Source organism: Dermacentor andersoni, chromosome 1 (genome assembly GCF_023375885.2).
Source record: "Dermacentor andersoni chromosome 1, qqDerAnde1_hic_scaffold, whole genome shotgun sequence".
Lineage (NCBI taxonomy): Eukaryota > Metazoa > Arthropoda > Arachnida > Ixodida > Ixodidae > Dermacentor > Dermacentor andersoni.
The window spans coordinates 288,362,360-288,370,696 of NC_092814.1; the positions used below are offsets into that span (position 1 = coordinate 288,362,360).

An 8,337-nucleotide genomic window follows, 5' to 3' on the forward strand; every position below is an offset into this window, starting at 1 on the left:
ATCACCCAACACTTTTATTGTGTTATAAGCATACAGTGGTTGCAATTTAAGTTTAAACGGAAATGGCTAACTTATGCTCTTGCTACCAGGCTGCAATGGATACTGGAGACAACAGTGAAGTACAGGAGAGCCTTTATGTCACCGACCCATCCAGCCTAGCTGCTGTTCTTCAATTGGAGGTGACACCAGCGCAGGTAAACACGTCTTTTCTTTAAAAAAAGGCTATGCTAACATAGTTAGCACTTTCCATTTAGTTCTGTGCTTGCACTATTCTAATGTTAAGAGATGCATGAGCTAGCCTCGCTTAAAGTATTCTAGTGACAAGACACTGGTTTAGTGACTGCGAAGTTCTGTCCTCCTCCCGTTTGATCACAATGAATACAGAAATGAGAGTAGCAGAAATATGTAACAGGTTTGTGGGCCCAACTAATTTTTGATAAAGCTATTACCTCATAAAACATATATGATTGCTATTACCCTCGAGAAACTGATTCAAGCTAGCAATGGCATACATGCAAGCTTACAGATCTGCTTTGAAAACATGGCTGCTTAGTGCTGAATATTTGGTACTCCTGTTTGGAGGGCGTTAGCCTGTTACATGCAGTCACGCACTCGTGATAGTGTGGTATGGGCTAAAATGGAGCACCTACAATATACACCTCATGATTTGCTGACACTTCCCTGTTTTCTAAAGGATAAACTTAGCATGCAGCTTTCATATTGGTTGCAGTATGCTTCTACAGGTTAACAACAGTAAAAAATTCTGTAGTGTAATGTTGTTTTTAAGAAACTTCAGTCCACATCTCATGATCAATCACGTTGCTACCTTGAGGTGCATTGCTCACGTAACGACTAGTGCTGTGCATTCATTGTAACAGGGTCAGTAGTGATATCAGTCATCGTCTGACATGTTAGTCAAATCGCATTAAAGGTACAATAGTGTCTGCCATAACTGGCTATGCAAGTCCCAGTAAATATAAATACTTGTGCTCAGTGCAAATCATTTAACCATTAATTAATTAGGTTCTATCAACTGCTTCTGCAGAAATTGCAAAGGTCATCGAATGTGGAAGCGGCTCTAACAACGCCAAAAAAAGGAAGCTGGCAAAGGTAAGCGAGATCTACGGATGGAAACTATCTTACCAAAGCAATGTATGTGCATCCAAGTAGATGAATGTGAGCAGTTCTAGTAACCGGGCGTCCTTATTTTGACATTATCAGTTCTCACCGTCAAAGCACCGTCAAACATGCGATGAAAATGCACTGTTCATCTGCTTACTTTTCTTAACAATGTCTCTTTACACACTGAGGCACAAAAAAACTGCTGGAACACCAAAGCAGTTCGTCATGAAACTTGAGAATGCATATCCCAAAACTGGCGTCTTCATAATTCACTTGGAGCAGATGACTTCCGAAGGGACCGGCTACAAGTGATAAATTGCAACGTGGGCTGCACAGTAACTAGATAAAAAACTGAATTAGTTAAATATTAATTTTAATTCCTTGTACAATTATAGTCTGTCTGTGAGTAATCTAGCCTAAAATGAAGAAATGTGCTCCGTGTCATGGGTGATATAAAAAAATTATGTTCATAAAAATAAGCATTTATTGAGCTCAGTGTACTGCAACAACAGCAGACAGGGATATGTATGTAAGGGCATAATTTGATTCCAGATAATGCATACTAACTACACATGCTGTATTTATCTGCATGATGTATAAATCAATAAATGCATGTAATATTAAGTGTTTTAATATCTGTGCTTTGAGCTGACGAAACTGGTTGGCTAGTCATAGTAAGATGTTCTTTGAGGAGACCATGATATGATGGCAGAAGGTTGTCATGCATGCGTAAGTTTGACGCATTTTTTAGCATGAATGTGGATAGAAAGAACAGGAGGGTTGCAATGTGGGCTTGTTGGTAGTGCATATTCAAGGGGTGTACGGTAGCGCCATTGAAAGACGGGACAAAAGAAGACACACAGGGACACACACAGCGCTGTGTGTCCCTGTGTGTCCCTGTGTGTCCCTGTGTGTCTTCGTTTGTCCAGTCTTTTAATCGGGCTACAGTACACCACTTGAAGAAAGAACAGGAATGTAGGAAAAATATAGCCTGAAATCTGTCCTTAGGCTTAGTTATATCATTGTTAACAGCACTTTAAGTTTGCACAGGTGTCACAGCTTACTAGTTGATGAATTGGTTAGTTGATAAATTTGGCTTCCCTTGTGACACGTAGTCTTTCAATGTAGGTCGACACCCCTGAGAAAGCTTTCTTGCGAGCTCGTGCAGCAAGACTTGCTTCAGAGCAGCAACAGTCAAGAAAAGCGATCAAAAGACTGCAGCGATCAAGGCGGCGTCTTCAAAAACGGAATGCCGAACTAAAATGAGTTCTGAAAACACTAACCACACAGAACATTTTGCTCAGAGAACAGGTTTCTGTGCTCGACAGTCTTGGTGCTGCAAATCAACAGCTTTTGCAACGACAGGTAGCAAAGCAGACGGGACAACAGAATCCAAAGGAGTACTCGCCTGAGTTGAGAACATTTGCTCTCACTCTCAACTTTAATTCACCGCGGGCATACAGTTTTGTGAGGAAGGTATTCGACACATGCTTACCATATCCTCGTACTTTAAGGAAATGGTACGAAAGCATTGATGGGAAGGCAGGGTTTTCTAAAGAGGCTGCGACTGCTCTAAAGCTGAAGTGTTCAGAGAACAGCACACGAGGCCATCAAACGGTGTGCAGCCTCATAGCTGATGAGATGTCAATTAGACAGCAAGTCCAATGGCAAGGGGGCCACTTTGAAGGCTACGTGGACATGGGCACAGGAGCCGAAGGTGACTGCTTGCCACAGGCAAAAGCTGCCTTTGTTATAATGGTTGTCTGTGTTAATGGGCACTGGAAGGTTCCTCTGGGTTACTTCCTTGTAGATGGACTTGTAGGTGAACAGCGAGCAAACCTAGTTAAGCAAAGCTTGCTGTCTGCACATGAGGCAGGGACCATGGTTGTCTCAATAACTTGTGATGGTGCACCAATAAACATAGCAATGCTTCAAGAGCTTGGCTGCAATTTTACAAATATTGACAATCTGCAAAGAACCTGCCAGCACCCAGCAACCAAAGAACCAGTTGCAGCCTTTTTAGATCCCTGCCATATGCTGAAGTTGGTGAGGAATGCCCTTGCTCATCACAAATACTTTATCAACCAAGATGGAAGGGTCGTATCCTGGGCATATGTGGAGAAGCTGCCCAATTTGCTAGAAAAAGAGGGTGTCCGTTTGGCAAACAAGTTGCGAAAGGCTCACATTGAGTGGCAAAGGCAACCGATGAAGTTTCGTCTGGCAGCCCAAGTGATGAGCCTGTCCGTGGCGACGGCACTTGCTGAATGCAGGATCATGCACGTGGAAGGGTTTGGTAATACATAACCAACCGAGGAATTTTAGTCATTGTCAACAACCTCTTTGATGTGTTGAATTCCCGCAGTTTGAATCAAAGAGAGTGGAAGAAGCCACGATGCGAAGAAAATATAAATAATGTAAAAGACATGTTTAATACTGCAGTACAGTACCTTTCCGTTTTGAAAGAGCCTGTAAATAGAAGAAACTTGATAGAAACAGCGCGGAAGACTGGGTTCTTGTGATTTATTATGCATGAAGAGTGTGATAGCCATGTATAATTTCCTTGTTGTTGAAAAGAAAGTACTACAGTACATTCCAGTGCACAAGATTTGCCAGGACCATTTGGAATTACTTTTTGGTTTAACGAGAGCACATGGCGGTCACAATGACAACCCCACATCACAGCAGTTTCAGGCAGCATTCAAGAAAGTGATAGTCCAAAATGGACTTTCTGATGTCTCGGGAAATTGTCAAGTCCTGGACAGTATTACAATATTGTCATGCAGTTCAGCCATAAGACGTTCACCAACCGATGTGCTGAATGCAAGCACACAGAGGAAGCAGCTTTTGACCGAGGAGTCGGTGGTTGAGCAGAGACAAATAGCCAGTGAACATGATTACTCTGCATCACTAGAAAAGATCAGTGATTTTGGGAGTCGTGTTGTGGCCTACGTCGCTGGCTACGTGGCATACAAGCTGGGGCAAAAGCTCATGGTGAGCAGTGTACCGCGGCATTGTTGAGTACACCTGGAACAGCAGGCACTGCACTTATACAAAGAAAGAGCAGAGGAAGTCTTCACTACCCATCAAAGAGTGTCATTCCAATTTGCCAAAAATCAGAATCTCTTCTTCGATGGGCTGTGCATATGAAAAAATTGTCATCAAAAACACAATTGCAGGACTTAGTACACCAAGTGCTTGAATCACTGCAGCAAAGCGAGCTGTTTGCAGAGCTACACTCGCACAAGTTTGATAATTCTCCACTGGAGAATCATTATGCCCATCTTTTAAGAAGTGTAGCAGAATGTTATTTGAATGTACGCCTCTATCATGTCGGAAAAGAGACAACTCAGAGGTTCCACTGCAGCCAAGTGCGTCAAATGTTCACAAAACTGACTCAATTTAAAGGGCAATAAAATTTTGTTGCAACATTTCATTTACTAAGGAAAGTAATGACGTCATTTCCATCTTTCCAGTCAAGGTAATGCCAAATATGTGTTTGTGTTGAATGTGTACTGAAACCTTCAATGTCTTTTTTCTCATTTTCCTGCTTATCTTTTCATCAAGTTTTGACTTTGCTGATGTTCCAATGCGTATGCACCGGTGGTGTTATTTAGTGCTTCATTAGCCCTGCATTCACTGTTCTTCATACATACATGTTGAAATGTTCTTGTTGATTGCAAGATTGTTCCTATATCACACTTCCGTCTATTGTTTTTGTTCACAAGTGTCTAAAAACATTCCCCTATGCAATGTGAATTCACTGAAGGTATAAAAAATGAAATAATCGATTAGCTACTGAAGTTGAAACTAATACTGAGAAATGACTTCAGTGTTTTGATGAAGCATACTGTTTTTGTAAACAACAATGTGTGTTTAATTAGTGTTGCCACAAATGCGCTACTATACAGTTGAGTATTCTGACACGTTCTGTGCATGCCTCTCTTTTCGGCTATTTGTTAATAACAGTGTCCATAACATGACCATGGATATATGGCTGTTTGCTGATGTTTCAATCCTGTACCAGGAAATAATATTGCCTTAAAATGGGCTCCATTAAACACATTTTTATCCCATGCTAAAAATAAAGAACTCTGACTGACCAATACCCAGAAGAACCTTTCATTCATTGCATCAGTCATCATCTCCTATCTGTGGTATCTAGTTGTAACTGCCTGTGAGATATTTCTGATAGCCTTAGGAAGAATAATTCACACTTGAAAAACCATAGTGGAAGAAAGCAAGGAAGAAACTGGCGCACTTAAGAAGAGCTTTCGCAAGTCTTCAAAAGATAATATATCGGGCAATTGCTAGAATATGCTGCTGTTGCATGGGACGTATACAATTTCATACGCACTTATCTTGTGGTGCGAATTGCTTTTTTGAATGTTTACTTTCTCCACCACAATATAAGAAATAAACAAAACACACATTAGTTCCATTGGGCATTGTCCAACACGGTCACATAATTTTAGGTGATTTTGTCACGTGACAAAAGAAATTGAAACATAGGAGAAATCAACACTTCTTAATTGATGTACAAGAATAAGAAAGGAAAATAAAAATGGATGAAAAGAACGGATTGTGTTGCCAATCTAAGTTGATTTAATGCACAACATTTTTACTGCATGGTTTAAATGTTCTATTCAACTGATTATATGAATACAATTGCCACGCCTTTCTCTTTGATTCATACCTATACACAGCAGTATCTTATGCGTATATTCCTTATTAGATTAGTCCCATTTATATGGTGCAGAACTCCTTACATTCAACTTGTTGATCCAGTGGTTTGCATTTCCTACGTTGTATTTAAATGATAATCTTTAACCCCTCCTATGAAAGGCTTGAAGATGAACAAACCCTTTCTGGATTTAAGACACAGGGTGTGCAAACTTTTACAGTTGCCAGTCACAAGTGCCTATAGAAAAGGTGACCGAATTAAACTAATGTTTTTTTCTCTACGCTTAAATCGTATTGGACAAAGACGCAATTTGGAGAACTTGCATAATAAACTCATTATGCAAACTGGCTCGCGTGGATTGTGCATTTCTTGCTCTTTGTGCACTTTGAAATTTCACTTCCACTTGTACATGTCATGAATGCCTTCTAAATAGTTTTGTACAGTACTGGTTTTATTTAGTTTTAAAAAAAATTTGTAGACCCGTGTGCTTCTCTGTATGGTGCGCCGTTACATGAATGCCGCCCTTTAACGGCTACTGTGCACATCGACGTGCCAATCTAGGTCATGAGACACTACATGTTGGTATAAAGCAGGCGTGCAGCTTGTGAAAATGTCGATGTCGAGGGCAGCAAAATGCACATATTCTGGGTAAATCTCTATCAGCACGTGTGTATTAATTGTGGTACACCTGTGCAGGTGTGCATCACACTCGAACGTGCTCTGCCTAAAAGAGGCGGTGCTGTCGTGAGTAATGCGAGAAACAAGCAAAAGTTGAGCAACACGTGTTTTAATATGCACAAAAGCAAGTTGTTACTGAACACGAAGTTCTGAAACTAGGATTATGCATTCTTGAATAACGCACGTTCTACGTGCCGCAAATGCAACATGCGCTGTCAAAAGCAGGAATCACGGACCTGCGAGGCGTTCACTGTACAGATTCTGAAACGCATAGGTTTCGGCCTGCGATGGCACGTTAGCATGATTGCGCTGAAGTGGAGGCAAAATTTCCCGCGGATATTCCTTCGTCCGTTGTCATTGCCGTGACGCGGCACATTGCGTACAGCGTTGCATATGCGCGTTCATTTCACGAGCTTTAGTTCCTCCTGTCCCACATGGCCACATCAACATCCGGCAGAGCACGGTCCACGTAACACAGCGCAAAAAGACACGTTGACTAACGCAAACCCACCCACACCTACAGAGCAACACGTGTGAGCGCTCAAAAGCATAACAACGCCCCCATTGTGGCCCGAAAGGCGGGGCCATACAGCAAAAGAAAAAAAAGCACCAAAAAATGAGAACCTACTACGTCATTTCCGCCACACTTTTCTCCTAGCGCGCGGAGGGGGTAGCGCCTCTCCTTAGTTTCCTTCCTCCGTGGTCCGTAGTGACGCAGTTCAGTAAAAATGTACCAGTTTATCTTTTTGCGCGAAGCCTCTGCGATGCATTGCGAACAAGTGCGTGCTTCCCAGCGATACAATTCATCGCTTGTCATCGCTTGCCCAGTGAAAGTGCCTTTGAGCACATGTACGCAGTATTTGAGTGTTTTGTGCACTCCAAGGTACTTGCGGATTACTTCTGCTGGAGCCAGCAGCGATCGCAGATGGATATTGTAACGACACCGCAGCAATCACATGTGCTCTTCAACCCATGAAATTTTTGTATACTTTTCCTGCTTTATATCAGTACCTGCTATTGATATTTCACCTGGATAAAGATACTCTTCCATAGATTCTGCGGGCTGAATGTCACTCATGAATTTCTGTTATCTCACCAAGTTAGTGAAGGTTAGTGACCGCTTTTTCGAGATTTTGCACTCGCTTTCTCGAAACGCTTCTGAACGTCTAAATGCCTATTGATTGCACCACAACTGCTGATTCATTGTCGACTAGCCAACCGCTCTACTTCTACGCGTGGCGGTTATGCGCTCTGCCATTCCCGATTCGCTCTCGGCGTTGGCGTGGTCCTGTCTTTAAAGCTAGGCTGTACATGGCCATTTTCCAGCGAATCGGTGTCCGTAGACCAAAAACCGTGGGCCAATGCCGAAGATAGTGCAATACTGGGCCGCGACCCATGGCGGAGGTGAAGCCGGCTTCAAGCAATCCGCCAACTTGCAAAAATAAGTTTAATTTAATCTTGGATCCAAATAGAACCCGTATCAGATATTAAGCTGATAAGAACAGATAATCCACTTTGACCTGCGTCGGCCATGTCTACGCTCGCACTGTCCTCTCCTTGTCGGCGTCCCAAGCGCTTGCGTATCTGCTTTCCTTCCGCTCTCCCGTGGTGGCGGTCCGGTCGAAACGTCACGCTTGTCTAGTTTCCTCCGGCTTCTCGGGGCGGCGGTCCCGTCGTCCACGCGAATGTATGTAAAAATCACGGAAAATGAGTCCATACCTAGGTTGAATTCTTTATTTACGGTGGTATGAACCATTGCTTAAGGGGGTATGAGCCATTCATTGTCTTACGTGACGGACGCATTTAATAACAGAGGTGATATGTGTGTGCATACCTATCGTCATGATGACCCCCGA

General features: G+C 42.5%; 1 non-coding gene across 1 annotated transcript; it reads right to left on the reverse strand.

Moving 5' to 3' along the window:
- Positions 1–7,829: 7,829 nt before the first annotated feature.
- Positions 7,830–8,014, reverse strand: LOC126548655 (U2 spliceosomal RNA). The gene has a single exon (XR_007603005.1). It is a non-coding gene; the product is annotated as a U2 spliceosomal RNA (small nuclear RNA).
- Positions 8,015–8,337: the final 323 nt, after the last annotated feature.